General features: G+C 50.1%; 1 protein-coding gene across 1 annotated transcript in view; it reads right to left on the bottom strand.

Annotated features, from left to right (window-relative positions):
- The window catches only part of LOC120986745 (carcinoembryonic antigen-related cell adhesion molecule 7-like), a 986,637-nt gene that overhangs the window by 136,693 nt on the left and 832,672 nt on the right, over positions 1–17,272 (bottom strand). The window lies entirely within an intron of this gene.

Genomic DNA, 17,272 nt, shown 5'->3' with positions numbered 1-17,272 from the left:
GTAACAGAGAATCTGGCCTTATGTCAGCTCAGAATCTGTCTTCATGTCATAGCAGAGAATCAGGCTTCACGTCACCCACCACTAGAACAGGCCACTGTCACATATTTAGGCAAAGGCACCCAGGCAGAGGAGAGAGGTCGCGTAACAGAGAATCTGGCTTCATGTCAGCACAGAATAAGTCTTCATGTCATAGCAGAGAATCAGGCTTCACGTCACCCACCACTGGAACAGGCCACTGTCACACATTTAGGCCCAGGCACCCAGGCAGAGGAGAGAGGTCCCGTAACAGAGAATCTGGCCTTATGTCAGCGCAGAATCTGTCTTCATGTCATAGCAGAGAATCAGGCTTCACGTCACCCACCACTGGAACAGGCCACTGTCACACATTTAGGCCCAGGCACCCAGGCAGAGGAGAGAGGTCCCGTAACAGAGAATCTGGCCTTATGTCAGTGCAGAATCTGTCTTCATGTCATAGCAGAGAATCAGGCTTCACGTCACCCACCACTGGAACAGGCCACTGTCACACATTTAGGCCCAGGCACCCAGGCAGAGGAGAGAGGTCCCGTAACAGAGAATCTGGCCTTATGTCAGCGCAGAATCTGTCTTCATGTCATAGCAGAGAATCAGGCTTCACGTCACCCACCACTGGAACAGGCCACTGTCACACATTTAGGCCCAGGCACCCAGGCAGAGGAGAGAGGTCCCGTAACAGAGAATCTGGCCTTATGTCAGCGCAGAATCTGTCTTCATGTCATAGCAGAGAATCAGGCTTCACGTCACCCACCACTGGAACAGGCCACTGTCACACATTTAGGCCCAGGCACCCAGGCAGAGGAGAGAGGTCCCGTAACAGAGAATCTGGCCTTATGTCAGCACAGAATCTGTCTTCATGTCATAGCAGAGAATCAGGCTTCACTTCACCCACCACTTGAACAGGCCACTGTCACACATTTAGGCTCAGGCACCCAGGCAGAGGAGAGAGGTCCCGTAACAGAGAATCTGGCCTTATGTCAGCGTAGAATCTGTCTTCATGTCATAGCAGAGAATCAGGCTTCACGTCACCCACCACTGGAACAGGCCACTGTCACACATTTAGGCCCAGGCACCCAGGCAGAGGAGAGAGGTCCCGTAACAGAGAATCTGGCCTTATGTCAGCGCAGAATCTGTCTTCATGTCATAGCAGATAATCAGGCTTCACGTCACCCACCACTGGAACAGGCCACTGTCACACATTTAGGCCCAGGCACCCAGGCAGAGGAGAGAGGTCCCGTAACAGAGAATCTGGCCTTATGTCAGCGCAGAATCTGTCTTCATGTCATAGCAGATAATCAGGCTTCACGTCACCCACCACTGGAACAGGCCACTGTCACACATTTAGGCCCAGGCACCCAGGCAGAGGAGAGAGGTCCCGTAACAGAGAATCTGGCCTTATGTCAGTGCAGAATCTGTCTTCATGTCATAGCAGAGAATCAGGCTTCACGTCACCCACCACTGGAACAGGCCACTGTCACAAATTTAGGCCCAGTCACCCAGGCAGAGGAGAGAGGTCCCGTAACAGAGAATCTGGCCTTATGTCAGCGTAGAATCTGTCTTCATGTCATAGCAGAGAATCAGGCTTCACGTCACCCACCACTGGAACAGGCCACTGTCACACATTTAGGCCCAGGCACCCAGGCAGAGGAGAGAGGTCCCGTAACAGAGAATCTGGCCTTATGTCAGCGTAGAATCTGTCTTCATGTCATAGCAGAGAATCAGGCTTCACGTCACCCACCACTAGAACAGGCCACTGTCACATATTTAGGCCCAGGCACCCAGGCAGAGGAGAGAGGTCGCCTAACAGAGAATCTGGCTTCATGTCAGCACAGAATAAGTCTTCATGTCATAGCAGAGAATCAGGCTTCACGTCACCCACCACTGGAACAGGCCACTGTCACACATTTAGGCCCAGGCACCCAGGCAGAGGAGAGAGGTCCCGTATCAGAGAATCTGGCCTTATGTCAGCGCAGAATCTGTCTTCATGTCATAGCAGAGAATCATCCTTCACTTAACCCACCACTGGAACAGGCCACTGTCACACATTTAGGCCCAGGCACCCAGGCAGAGGAGAGAGGTCCCGTAACAGAGAATCTGGTCTTATGTCAGCGCAGTATCTGTCTTTATGTCATAGCAGAGAATCAGGCTTCACGTCACCCACCACTGGAACAGGCCACTGTCACACATTTAGGCCCAGTCACCAAGGCAGAGGAGAGAGGTCCCGTAACAGAGAATCTGGACTTATGTCAGCGCAGAATCTGCCTTCATGTCATAGCAGAGAATCAGGCTTCACGTCACCCACCACTGGAACAGGCCACTGTCACACATTTAGGCCCAGGCACCCAGGCAGAGGAGAGAGGTCCCGTAACAGAGAATCTGGCCTTATGTCAGTGCAGAATCTGTCTTCATGTCATAGCAGAGAATCAGGCTTCACGTCACCCACCACTGGAACAGGCCACTGTCACACATTTAGGCCCAGGCACCCAGGCAGAGGAGAGAGGTCCCGTAACAGAGAATCTGGCCTTATGTCAGCTCAGAATCTGTCTTCATGTCATAGCAGAGAATCAGGCTTCACGTCACCCACCACTAGAACAGGCCACTGTCACATATTTAGGCAAAGGCACCCAGGCAGAGGAGAGAGGTCGCGTAACAGAGAATCTGGCTTCATGTCAGCACAGAATAAGTCTTCATGTCATAGCAGAGAATCAGGCTTCACGTCACCCACCACTGGAACAGGCCACTGTCACACATTTAGGCCCAGGCACCCAGGCAGAGGAGAGAGGTCCCGTAACAGAGAATCTGGCCTTATGTCAGCGCAGAATCTGTCTTCATGTCATAGCAGAGAATCAGGCTTCACGTCACCCACCACTGGAACAGGCCACTGTCACACATTTAGGCCCAGGCACCCAGGCAGAGGAGAGAGGTCCCGTAACAGAGAATCTGGCCTTATGTCAGTGCAGAATCTGTCTTCATGTCATAGCAGAGAATCAGGCTTCACGTCACCCACCACTGGAACAGGCCACTGTCACACATTTAGGCCCAGGCACCCAGGCAGAGGAGAGAGGTCCCGTAACAGAGAATCTGGCCTTATGTCAGCGCAGAATCTGTCTTCATGTCATAGCAGAGAATCAGGCTTCACGTCACCCACCACTGGAACAGGCCACTGTCACACATTTAGGCCCAGGCACCCAGGCAGAGGAGAGAGGTCCCGTAACAGAGAATCTGGCCTTATGTCAGCGCAGAATCTGTCTTCATGTCATAGCAGAGAATCAGGCTTCACGTCACCCACCACTGGAACAGGCCACTGTCACACATTTAGGCCCATGCACCCAGGCAGAGGAGAGAGGTCCCGTAACAGAGAATCTGGCCTTATGTCAGCGCAGTATCTGTCTTCATGTCATAGCAGAGAATCAGGCTTCACGTCACCCACCACTGGAACAGGCCACTGTCACACATTTAGGCCCATGCACCAAGGCAGAGGAGAGAGGTCCCGTAACAGAGAATCTGGCCTTATGTCAGCGCAGAATCTGTCTTCATGTCATAGCAGAGAATCAGGCTTCACGTCACCCACCACTGGAACAGGCCACTGTCACACATTTAGGCCCAGGCACCCAGGCAGAGGAGAGAGGTCCCGTAACAGAGAATCTGGCCTTATGTCAGCACAGAATCTGTCTTCATGTCATAGCAGAGAATCAGGCTTCACTTCACCCACCACTGGAACAGGCCTCTGTCACACATTTAGGCCCAGGCACCCAGGCAGAGGAGAGAGGTCCCGTAACAGAGAATCTGGCCTTATGTCAGCGTAGAATCTGTCTTCATGTCATAGCAGAGAATCAGGCTTCACGTCACCCACCACTGGAACAGGCCACTGTCACACATTTAGGCCCAGGCACCCAGGCAGAGGAGAGAGGTCCCGTAACAGAGAATCTGGCCTTATGTCAGCGCAGAATCTGTCTTCATGTCATAGCAGAGAATCAGGCTTCACGTCACCCACCACTAGAACAGGCCACTGTCACATATTTAGGCCCAGGCACCCAGGCAGAGGAGAGAGGTCGCCTAACAGAGAATCTGGCTTCATGTCAGCACAGAATCAGTCTTCATGTCATAGCAGAGAATAAGGCTTCACGTCACCCACCACTGGAACAGGCCACTGTCACACATTTAGGCCCAGGCACCCAGGCAGAGGAGAGAGGTCCCGTAACAGAGAATCTGGCCTTATGTCAGCACAGAATCTGTCTTCATGTCATAGCAGAGAATCAGGCTTCACTTCACCCACCACTGGAACAGGCCTCTGTCACACATTTAGGCCCAGGCACCCAGGCAGAGGAGAGAGGTCCCGTAACAGAGAATCTGGCCTTATGTCAGCGTAGAATCTGTCTTCATGTCATAGCAGAGAATCAGGCTTCACGTCACCCACCACTGGAACAGGCCACTGTCACACATTTAGGCCCAGGCACCCAGGCAGAGGAGAGAGGTCCCGTAACAGAGAATCTGGCCTTATGTCAGCGTAGAATCTGTCTTCATGTCATAGCAGAGAATCAGGCTTCACGTCACCCACCACTAGAACAGGCCACTGTCACATATTTAGGCCCAGGCACCCAGGCAGAGGAGAGAGGTCGCCTAACAGAGAATCTGGCTTCATGTCAGCACAGAATAAGTCTTCATGTCATAGCAGAGAATCAGGCTTCACGTCACCCACCACTGGAACAGGCCACTGTCACACATTTAGGCCCAGGCACCCAGGCAGAGGAGAGAGGTCCCGTATCAGAGAATCTGGCCTTATGTCAGCGCAGAATCTGTCTTCATGTCATAGCAGAGAATCATCCTTCACTTAACCCACCACTGGAACAGGCCACTGTCACACATTTAGGCCCAGGCACCCAGGCAGAGGAGAGAGGTCCCGTAACAGAGAATCTGGTCTTATGTCAGCGCAGTATCTGTCTTTATGTCATAGCAGAGAATCAGGCTTCACGTCACCCACCACTGGAACAGGCCACTGTCACACATTTAGGCCCAGGCACCCAGGCAGAGGAGAGAGGTCCCGTAACAGAGAATCTGGCCTTATGTCAGCGCAGAATCTGTCTTCATGTCATAGCAGAGAATCAGGCTTCACGTCACCCAACACTGGAACAGGCCACTGTCACACATTTAGGCCCAGGCACCAAGGCAGAGGAGAGAGGTCCCGTAACAGAGAATCTGGCCTTATGTCAGCACAGAATCTGTCTTCATGTCATAGCAGAGAATCAGGCTTCACGTCACCCACCACTGGAACAGGCCACTGTCACACATTTAGGCCCAGGCACCCAGGCAGAGGAGAGAGGTCCCGTAACAGAGAATCTGGCCTTATGTCAGCGCAGAATCTGTCTTCATGTCATAGCAGATAATCAGGCTTCACGTCACCCACCACTGGAACGGGCCACTGTCACACATTTAGGCCAAGGCACCCAGGCAGAGGAGAGAGGTCCCGTAACAGAGAATCTGGCCTTATGTCAGCGCAGAATCTGTCTTCATGTCATAGCAGAGAATCAGGCTTGACGTCACCCACCACTGGAACAGGCCACTGTCACACATTTAGGCCCAGGCACCCAGGCAGAGGAGAGAGGTCCCGTAACAGAGAATCTGGCCTTATGTCAGCGCAGTATCTGTCTTCATGTCATAGCAGAGAATCAGGCTTCACGTCACCCACCACTGGAACAGGCCACTGACACACATTTAGGCCCAGGCACCAAGGCAGAGGAGAGAGGTCCCGTAACAGAGAATCTGGCCTTATGTCAGTGCAGAATCTGTCTTCATGTCATAGCAGAGAATCAGGCTTCACGTCACCCACCACTGGAACAGGCCACTGTCACACATTTAGGCCCAGGCACCCAGGCAGAGGAGAGAGGTCCCGTAACAGAGAATCTGGCCTTATGTCAGCACAGAATCTGTCTTCATGTCATAGCAGAGAATCAGGCTTCACGTCACCCACCACTGGAACAGGCCACTGTCACACATTTAGGCCCAGGCACCCAGGCAGAGGAGAGAGGTCCCGTAACAGAGAATCTGGCCTTATGTCAGCGCAGAATCTGTCTTCATGTCATAGCAGAGAATCAGGCTTCACGTCACCCACCACTGGAACAGGCCACTGTCACACATTTAGGCCCAGGCACCCAGGCAGAGGAGAGAGGTCCCGTAACAGAGAATCTGGCCTTATGTCAGCGCAGAATCTGTCTTCATGTCATAGCAGAGAATCAGGCTTCACGTCACCCACCACTGGAACAGGCCACTGTCACACATTTAGGCCCAGGCACCCAGGCAGAGGAGAGAGGTCCCGTAACAGAGAATCTGGCCTTATGTCAGTGCAGAATCTGTCTTCATGTCATAGCAGAGAATCAGGCTTCACGTCACCCACCACTGGAACAGGCCACTGTCACACATTTAGGCCCAGGCACCCAGGCAGAGGAGAGAGGTCCCGTAACAGAGAATCTGGCCTTATGTCAGCGCAGAATCTGTCTTCATGTCATAGCAAAGAATCAGGCTTCACGTCACCCACCACTAGAACAGGCCACTGTCACATATTTAGGCCCAGGCACCCAGGCAGAGGAGAGAGGTCGACTAACAGAGAATCTGGCTTCATGTCAGCACAGAATACGTCTTCATGTCATAGCAGAGAATCAGGCTTCACGTCACCCACCACTGGAACAGGCCACTGTCACACATTTAGGCCCAGGCACCCAGGCAGAGGAGAGAGGTCCCGTAACAGAGAATCTGGCCTTATGTCAGCACAGAATCTGTCTTCATGTCATAGCAGAGAATCAGGCTTCACGTCACCCACCACTGGAACAGGCCACTGTCACACATTTAGGCCCAGGCACCCAGGCAGAGGAGAGAGGTCCCGTAACAGAGAATCTGGCCTTATGTCAGCGCAGAATCTGTCTTCATGTCATAGCAGAGAATCAGGCTTCACGTCACCCACCACTGGAACAGGCCACTGTCACATATTTAGGCCCAGGCACCCAGGCAGAGGAGAGAGTTCTCATAACAGAGAATCTGGCTTCATGTCAGCACAGAATAAGTCTTCATGTCATAGCAGAGAATCAGGCTTCACGTCACCCACCACTAGAACAGGCCACTGTCACATATTTAGGCCCAGGCACCCAGGCAGAGGAGAGAGGTCCCGTAACAGAGAATCTGGCCTTATGTCAGTGCAGAATCTGTCTTCATGTCATAGCAGAGAATCAGGCTTCACGTCACCCACCACTGGAACAGGCCACTGTCACACATTTAGGCCCAGGCACCCAGGCAGAGGAGAGAGGTCCCGTAACAGAGAATCTGGCCTTATGTCAGCGCAGAATCTGTCTTCATGTCATAGCAGAGAATCAGGCTTCACGTCACCCACCACTGGAACAGGCCACTGTCACACATTTAGGCCCAGGCACCCAGGCAGAGGAGAGAGGTCCCGTAACAGAGAATCTGGCCTTATGTCAGCGCAGAATCTGTCTTCATGTCATAGCAGAGAATCAGGCTTCACGTCACCCACCACTGGAACAGGCCACTGTCACACATTTAGGCCCAGGCACCCAGGCAGAGGAGAGAGGTCCCGTAACAGAGAATCTGGCCTTATGTCAGTGCAGAATCTGTCTTCATGTCATAGCAGAGAATCAGGCTTCACGTCACCCACCACTGGAACAGGCCACTGTCACACATTTAGGCCCAGGCACCCAGGCAGAGGAGAGAGGTCCCGTAACAGAGAATCTGGCCTTATGTCAGCGCAGAATCTGTCTTCATGTCATAGCAGAGAATCAGGCTTCACGTCACCCACCACTAGAACAGGCCACTGTCACATATTTAGGCCCAGGCACCCAGGCAGAGGAGAGAGGTCGACTAACAGAGAATCTGGCTTCATGTCAGCACAGAATACGTCTTCATGTCATAGCAGAGAATCAGGCTTCACGTCACCCACCACTGGAACAGGCCACTGTCACACATTTAGGCCCAGGCACCCAGGCAGAGGAGAGAGGTCCCGTAACAGAGAATCTGGCCTTATGTCAGCACAGAATCTGTCTTCATGTCATAGCAGAGAATCAGGCTTCACGTCACCCACCACTGGAACAGGCCACTGTCACACATTTAGGCCCAGGCACCCAGGCAGAGGAGAGAGGTCCCGTAACAGAGAATCTGGCCTTATGTCAGCGCAGAATCTGTCTTCATGTCATAGCAGAGAATCAGGCTTCACGTCACCCACCACTGGAACAGGCCACTGTCACATATTTAGGCCCAGGCACCCAGGCAGAGGAGAGAGTTCTCATAACAGAGAATCTGGCTTCATGTCAGCACAGAATAAGTCTTCATGTCATAGCAGAGAATCAGGCTTCACGTCACCCACCACTAGAACAGGCCACTGTCACATATTTAGGCCCAGGCACCCAGGCAGAGGAGAGAGGTCCCGTAACAGAGAATCTGGCCTTATGTCAGTGCAGAATCTGTCTTCATGTCATAGCAGAGAATCAGGCTTCACGTCACCCACCACTGGAACAGGCCACTGTCACACATTTAGGCCCAGGCACCCAGGCAGAGGAGAGAGGTCCCGTAACAGAGAATCTGGCCTTATGTCAGCGCAGAATCTGTCTTCATGTCATAGCAGAGAATCAGGCTTCACGTCACCCACCACTAGAACAGGCCACTGTCACATATTTAGGCCCAGGCACCCAGGCAGAGGAGAGAGGTCGACTAACAGAGAATCTGGCTTCATGTCAGCACAGAATACGTCTTCATGTCATAGCAGAGAATCAGGCTTCACGTCACCCACCACTGGAACAGGCCACTGTCACACATTTAGGCCCAGGCACCCAGGCAGAGGAGAGAGGTCCCGTAACAGAGAATCTGGCCTTATGTCAGCACAGAATCTGTCTTCATGTCATAGCAGAGAATCAGGCTTCACGTCACCCACCACTGGAACAGGCCACTGTCACACATTTAGGCCCAGGCACCCAGGCAGAGGAGAGAGGTCCCGTAACAGAGAATCTGGCCTTATGTCAGCGCAGAATCTGTCTTCATGTCATAGCAGAGAATCAGGCTTCACGTCACCCACCACTGGAACAGGCCACTGTCACACATTTAGGCCCAGGCACCCAGGCAGAGGAGAGAGGTCCCGTAACAGAGAATCTGGCCTTATGTCAGCGCAGAATCTGTCTTCATGTCATAGCAGAGAATCAGGCTTCACGTCACCCACCACTGGAACAGGCCACTGTCACACATTTAGGCCCAGGCACCCAGGCAGAGGAGAGAGGTCCCGTAACAGAGAATCTGGCCTTATGTCAGTGCAGAATCTGTCTTCATGTCATAGCAGAGAATCAGGCTTCACGTCACCCACCACTGGAACAGGCCACTGTCACACATTTAGGCCCAGGCACCCAGGCAGAGGAGAGAGGTCCCGTAACAGAGAATCTGGCCTTATGTCAGTGCAGAATCTGTCTTCATGTCATAGCAGAGAATCAGGCTTCACGTCACCCACCACTAGAACAGGCCACTGTCACATATTTAGGCCCAGGCACCCAGGCAGAGGAGAGAGGTCGCGTAACAGAGAATCTGGCTTCATGTCAGCACAGAATACGTCTTCATGTCATAGCAGAGAATCAGGCTTCACGTCACCCACCACTGGAACAGGCCACTGTCACACATTTAGGCCCCGGCACCCAGACAGAGGAGAGGTTCATTCAACTTTGGGTTTTCCCCCCAATATAATGTTAAAATGAAATTAAAAATAGTATTGAATGAGGAAGTGCCCTGGAGTAGAATAATATATTGTTAAGGGGAGGTAGTTAATATCTAATCTGCACAAGGGATGGACAGGTCCTGTGAGATCCATGCCTGGTTCATTTTTATGAACGTCATCTTGTCCACATTGGCTGTAGACAGGCGGCTGCTTTTGTCTGTAATGACGCCCCCTGCCGTGCTGAATTCACGTTCAGACAAAACGCTGGCCGCCGGGCAGGCCAGCACCTCCAAGGCATAAAAGGCCACGTGGACAATTTGGAGACCCAGAAGTTGAATGGGGCCAAACCATCAGTCAGTACGTGGAGGGGTGTGCACAGGTACTGTTCCACCATGTTAGTTAAATGTTGCCTCCTGCTAACACGTTCCGTATCAGGTGGTGGTGCAGTTAGCTGTGGCGTGGTGACAAAACTTTTCCACATCTCTGCCATGCTAAATCTGCCCTCAGAGGAGCTGGTCGTGACACAGCTGCGTTGGCGACCTCTTGCTCCTACTCTGCCTTCGCCTTGGGCTTCCACTGGTTCCCCTGTGACATTTGGGAATGCTCTCAGTAGCGCGTCTACCAACGTGCGCTTGTACTCGCGCATCTTCCTATCACGCTCCAGTGTAGGAAGTAAGGTGGGCACATTGTCTTTGTACCGGGGATCCAGCAGGGTGGCAACCCAGTAGTCCGCACACGTTAAAATGTGAACAACTCTGCTGTCGTTGCGCAGGCACTGCAGCATGTAGTCGCTCATGTGTGCCAGGCTGCCCAGAGGTAAGGACAAGCTGTCCTCTGTGGGAGGCGTATCGTCATCGTCCTGAGTTTCCCCCCAGCCACGCACCAGTGATGGGCCCGAGCTGCTTTGGGTGCCACCCCGCTGTGAACATGCTTCATCCTCATCCTCCTTCACCTCCTCCTCATCCTCGTCCTCCTCGTCCTCCAGTAGTGGGCCCTGTCTGGCCACATTTGTACCTGGCCTCTGGTGTTGCAAAAAACCTCCCTCTGAGTCACTTCGAAGAGACTGGCCGAAAGTGCTAAAAATTACCCCTCTTCCTCCTGGGCCACCTCCTCTTCCATCATCGCCCTAAGTGTTTTCTCAAGGAGACATAGAAGTGGTATTGTAACTCTGATAACGGCGTCATCGCCACTGGCCATGTTGGTGGAGTACTCGAAACAACGCAACAGGGCACACAGGTCTCGCATGGAGGCCCAGTCATTGGTGGTGAAGTGGGGCTGATCCGCAGAGCGACTGACCCGTGCGTGCTGCAGCTGAAACTCTACTATGGCCTGCTGCTGCTCGCACAGTCTGTCCAGCATATGCAAGGTGGAGTTCCACCTGGTGGGTACGTCGCATATGAGGCGGTGAGCGGGAAGGCCGAAGTTACGCTGTAGCGCAGACAGGCGAGCAGCGGCAGGGTGTGAACGCCGGAAGCGCGAACAGACGGCCCGCACTTTATGCAGCAGCTCTGACATGTCGGGGTAGTTGCGAATGAACTTCTGCACCACCAAATTCAGCACATGCGCCAGGCAAGGGATGTGCGTCAAACCGTCTAGTCCCAGAGCTGCAACGAGATTTCGCCCATTATCGCACACCACCAGGCCGGGCTTGAGGCTCACTGGCAGCAACCACTCGTCGGTCTGTTGTTCTATACCCCGCCACAACTCCTGTGCGGTGTGGGGCCTGTCCCCCAAAGATATGAGTTTCAGAATGGCCTGCTGACTTTTACCCCGTGCTGTACTGAAGTTGGTGGTGAAGGTGTGTGGCTGACTGGATGAGCAGGTGGAAGAAGAGGAGGAGGAAGCTGAGTAGGAGGAGGAGGAGACAGGAGGCAAAGAATGTTGCCCTGCGATCCTTGGCGGCGGAAGGACGTGCGCCAAACAGCTCTCCGCCTGGGGCCAAGCCGCCACTACATTTACCCAGTGTGCAGTTAGGGAGATATAGCGTCCCTGGCCGTGCTTACTGGTCCACGTATCTGTGGTTAGGTGGACCTTGCCACAGATGGCGTTGCGCAGTGCACACTTGATTTTATCGGACACTTGGTTGTGCAGGGAAGGCACGGCTCTCTTGGAGAAGTAGTGGCGGCTGGGAACAACATACTGTGGGACAGCAAGTGACATGAGCTGTTTGAAGCTGTGTGTGTCCACCAGCCTAAAAGACAGCATTTCATAGGCCAGTAGTTTAGAAATGCTGGCATTCAGGGCCAGGGATCGAGGGTGGCTAGGTGAGAATTTACGCTTTCTCTCAAATGTTTGTGAGATGGAGAGCTGAATGCTGCCGTGTGACATGGTTGAGATGCTTGGTGACGCAGGTGGTGGTGTTGGTGGTACATCCCATGTTTGCTGGGCGGCAGGTGCCAACATTCCTCCAGAGGCGGAGGAAGAGGCCGAGGCGGCGGCAGCAGCAGCAGAAGAGGCCGAGGCGGCAGCAGCAGAAGATGTAGCAGGGGGAGCCTGAGTGACTTCCTTGTTTTTAAGGTGTTTACTCCACTGCAGTTCATGCTTTGCATGCAGGTGCCTGGTCATGCAGGTTGTGCTAAGGTTCAGAACGTTAATGCCTCGCTTCAGGCTCTGATGGCACAGCGTGCAAACCACTCGGGTCTTGTCGTCAGCACATTGTTTGAAGAAGTGCCATGCCAGGGAACTCCTTGAAGCTGCCTTTGGGGTGCTCGGTCCCAGATGGCGGCGGTCAGTAGCAGGCGGAGTCTCTTGGCGGCGGGTGTTCTGATTTTGCCCACTGCTCCCTCTTTTGCTACGCTGTTGGCTCGGTCTCACCACTGCCTCTTCCTCCGAACTGTGAAAGTCAGTGGCACGACCTTCATTCCATGTGGGGTCTAGGACCTCATCGTCCCCTGCATCGTCTTCCACCCAGTCTTGATCCCTGACCTCCTGTTCAGTCTGCACACTGCAGAAAGACGCAGCAGTTGGCACCTGTGTTTCGTCATCATCAGAGACGTGCTGAGGTGGTATTCCCATGTCCTCATCATCAGGAAACATGAGTGGTTGTGCGTTAGTGAATTCTATCTCTTCCACCCCTGGTGAAGAGAAAGGTGGATGCCCTTGAAATACCCTGTCAGCAGAGTCTTCAAACAGCATAAGAGACTGCTGCATAACTTGAGGCTCAGACAGTTTCCCTGATATGCATGGGGGTGATGTGACAGACTGATGGGCTTGGTTTTCATGCGCCATCTGTGCGCTTTCTGCAGAAGACTGGGTGGGAGATAATGTGAACGTGCTGGATGCACTGTCGGCCACCCAATTGACTAATGCCTGTACATGCTCAGGGCTTACCATCCTTAGAACTGCATTGGGCCCCACCAAATATCCCTGTAAATTCTGGCGGCTACTGGGACCTGAGGTAGTTGGTACACTAGGACGTGTGGCTGTGGCAGAACGGCCACGTCCTCTCCCAGCACCAGAGTGTCCACTAACACCACCACGACCATGTCCACGTCCGCGTCCGCGTCCCTTATTAGATGTTTTCCTCATTGTTCCCGTTCATCACAATTTTGAGAATGGCAAATTTGGGAATAGTTTTTCAACCCAGAACAAAAAGTGTGCTTTTACGGTCACTACAAATAACTTGACCAGCTAAAACAGTACAGATTTGGTTGAATAGAAATGTGAGGCCTGTTTTTTTTTTGCGCTGTGTGACAGGTATAGGTTTAATCACAGAATCAGACTTCTATCTGCACGGTAGCGTGTGTCTTAGGTTTTTCTGAATGACACTATCAGCACCTTCAATGTAAGATATCCTTTTTGGGATAGATTTCAAGTAGGCCTCATATACCAGAAACTAGTTATTTTGAGAATGGCAAATTTGGGAATAGTTTTTCAACCCAGAACAAAAAGTCTGCTTTTACGGTCACTACAAATAACTTGACCAGCTAAAACAGTACAGATTTGGTTGAATAGAAATGTGAGGCCTGTTTTTTTTTTGCGCTGTGTGACAGGTATATGTTTAATCACAGAATCAGACTTCTATCTGCACGGTAGCGTGTGTCTTAGGTTTTTCTGAATGACACTATCAGCACCTTCAATGTAAGATATCCTTTTTGGGATAGATTTAAAGTAGGCTTCATATAGCAGAAACTAGTTATTTTGAGAATGGCAAATTTGGGAATAGTTTTTCAACCCAGAACAAAAAGTCTGCTTTTACGGTCACTACAAATAACTTGACCAGCTAAAACAGTACAGATTTGGTTGAATAGAAATGTGAGGCATGTTTTTTTTTTGCGCTGTGTGACAGGTATAGGTTTAATCACAGAATCAGACTTCTATCTGCACGGTAGCGTGTGTCTTAGGTTTTTCTGAATGACACTATCAGCACCTTCAATGTAAGATATCCTTTTTGGGATAGATTTCAAGTAGGCCTCATATACCAGAAACTAGTTATTTTGAGAATGGCAAATTTGGGAATAGTTTTTCAACCCAGAACAAAAAGTCTGCTTTTACGGTCACTACAAATAACTTGACCAGCTGAAACAGTACAGATTTGGTTGAATAGAAATGTGAGGCCTGTTTTTTTTTTGCGCTGTGTGACAGGTATAGGTTTAATCACAGAATCAGACTTCTATCTGCACGGTAGCGTGTGTCTTAGGTTTTTCTGAATGACACTATCAGCAGCTTCAATGTAAGATATCCTTTTTGGGATGGATTTCAAGTAGGCCTCATATAGCAGAAACTAGTTATTTTGAGAATGGCAAATTTGGGAATAGTTTTTCAACCCAGAACAAAAAGTCTGCTTTTACGGTCACTACAAATAACTTGACCAGCTAAAACAGTACAGATTTGGTTGAATAGAAATGTGAGGCCTGTTTTTTTTTGCGCTGTGTGACAGGTATAGGTTTAATCACAGAATCAGACTTCTATCTGCACGGTAGCGTGTGTCTTAGGTTTTTCTGAATGACACTATCAGCACCTTCAATGTAAGATATTCTTTTTGGGATAGATTTCAAGTAGGCCTCATATACCAGAAACTAGTTATTTTGAGAATGGCAAATTTGGGAATAGTTTTTCAACCCAGAACAAAAAGTCTGCTTTTACGGTCACTTCAAATAACTTGACCAGCTAAAACAGTACAGATTTGGTTGAATAGAAATGTGAGGCCTGGTTTTTTTTTGCGCTGTGTGACAGGTATAGGTTTAATCACAGAATCAGACTTCTATCTGCACGGTAGCGTGTGTCTTAGGTTTTTCTGAATGACACTATCAGCACCTTCAATGTAAGATATCCTTTTTGGGATAGATTTCAAGTAGGCCTCATATACCAGAAACTAGTTGTTTTGAGAATGGCAAATTTGGGAATAGTTTTTCAACCCAGAACAAAAAGTCTGCTTTTACGGTCACTACAAATAACTTGACCAGCTAAAACAGTACAGATTTGGTTGAATTGAAATGTGAGGCCTGTTTTTTTTTTTGCGCTTTGTGACAGGTATAGGTTTAATCACAGAATCAGACTTCTATCTGCACGGTAGCGTGTGTCTTAGGTTTTTCTGAATGACACTATCAGCACCTTCAATGTAAGATATCCTTTTTGGGATAGATTTCAATTAGGCCTCATATACCAGAAACTAGTTATTTTGAGAATGGCAAATTTGGGAATAGTTTTTCAACCCAGAACAAAAAGTCTGCTTTTACGGTCACTACAAATAACTTGACCAGCTAAAACAGTACAGATTTGGTTGAATAGAAATGTGAGGCCTGGTTTTTTTTTGCGCTGTGTGACAGGTATAGGTTTAATCACAGAATCAGACTTCTATCTGCACGGTAGCGTGTGTCTTAGGTTTTTCTGAATGACACTATCAGCACCTTCAATGTAAGATATCCTTTTTGGGATAGATTTCAAGTAGGCCTCAGATACCAGAAACTAGTTATTTTGAGAATGGCAAATTTGGGAATAGTTTTTCAACCCAGAACAAAAAGTCTGCTTTTACGGTCACTACAAATAACTTGACCAGCTAAAACAGTACAGATTTGGTTGAATAGAAATGTGAGGCCTGTTTTTTTTTGCGCTGTGTGACAGGTATAGGTTTAATCACAGAATTAGACTTCTATCTGCACGGTAGCGTGTGTCTTAGGTTTTTCTGAATGACACTATCAGCACCTTCAATGTAAGATATCCTTTTTGGGATAGATTTCAAGTAGGCCTCATATAGCAGAAACTAGTTATTTTGAGAATGGCAAATTTGGGAATAGTTTTTCAACCCAGAACAAAAAGTCTGCTTTTACGGTCACTACAAATAACTTGACCAGCTAAAACAGTACAGATTTGGTTGAATAGAAATGTGAGGCCTGTTTTTTTTTTTGCGCTGTGTGACAGGTATAGGTTTAATCACAGAATCAGACTTCTATCTGCACGGTAGCGTGTGTCTTAGGTTTTTCTGAATGACACTATCAGCACCTTCAATGTAAGATATCCTTTTTGGGATAGATTTCAAGTAGGCCTCATATACCAGAAACTAGTTATTTTGAGAATGGCAAATTTGGGAATAGTTTTTCAACCCAGAACAAAAAGTCTGCTTTTACGGTCACTACAAATAACTTGACCAGCTAAAACAGTACAGATTTGGTTGAATAGAAATGTGAGGGCTGGTTTTTTTTTGCGCTGTGTGACAGGTATAGGTTTAATCACAGAATCAGACTTCTATCTGCACGGTAGCGTGTGTCTTAGTGTTACGACCAGACGATGTGGATCCTCTGTGTCAGCTGATAGAGGACTGGGAATTGGTCCAATATTGCTGACTGCTGACTCTCAGATACAGGACCCTGGTGTCTGCACTGGTTACCTTGAATGCAGTTTCCTGCAGTAGTGTGAACAGAGTCCAACAGAGGCAGAATAAAGGAACAGATGGTCTTTACTGGCAGACAGTATTCAAAAGTCACTTGACAGATACAGGCAACACAAAGTTCAGAGCAATATAGCATGCAGATATAAGCAGTCTCATAGGCAGCGCAGGGTCTGGATCCAGGCAGACTTACAGGAGGAGATGGGCAGTTGCATATTCAGGCAGTGCAGATATAAGCAGTCTCGTTGTCAGGCAGTGCAGATATAAGCAGTCTCATAGGCAGTGCAGTATCTGGATCCAGGCAGACTTACAGGAGGAGATGGGCAGACGCGTAGTCAGGCAGCGCAGAGTTCTATAATCCAGGTGATCCAATAAACAGACAGCAGGCAGATGCGTAGTCAAACGAAGCAGAGGTCAGAATCCAGGAAATCCAATAAACAGACACAGAGGAATGCTTCAGCGGGAGTCAAGAGGTACAACAACCACGCTTGGGCACTTCATGATGAGTGAAGCTGCCTTAAATACAAATAGTCCCGCCTCCGGGTGGGGATGGTAATCAGGAACCAGCTGCCTACTCCTATAAGAAAAGGAGAGGTGCGCGCGCGCATGCTATAGCGCATCAGATGACACCTGGCAAAGAGGACGGATTCGGCGGTATGCTGGCGGGCACCTGCGTCTCCTACAAGGTAAGCCAGTACTGGGACCCATAGTGCTGCAAT

The sequence above is a fragment of the Bufo bufo genome, chromosome 1 (genome assembly GCF_905171765.1).
Source record: "Bufo bufo chromosome 1, aBufBuf1.1, whole genome shotgun sequence".
In the NCBI taxonomy this organism is placed as follows: domain Eukaryota; kingdom Metazoa; phylum Chordata; class Amphibia; order Anura; family Bufonidae; genus Bufo; species Bufo bufo.
Note: the sequence above shows the minus strand (reverse complement) of the source record. Positions and strands in the feature narration are given on the sequence as shown.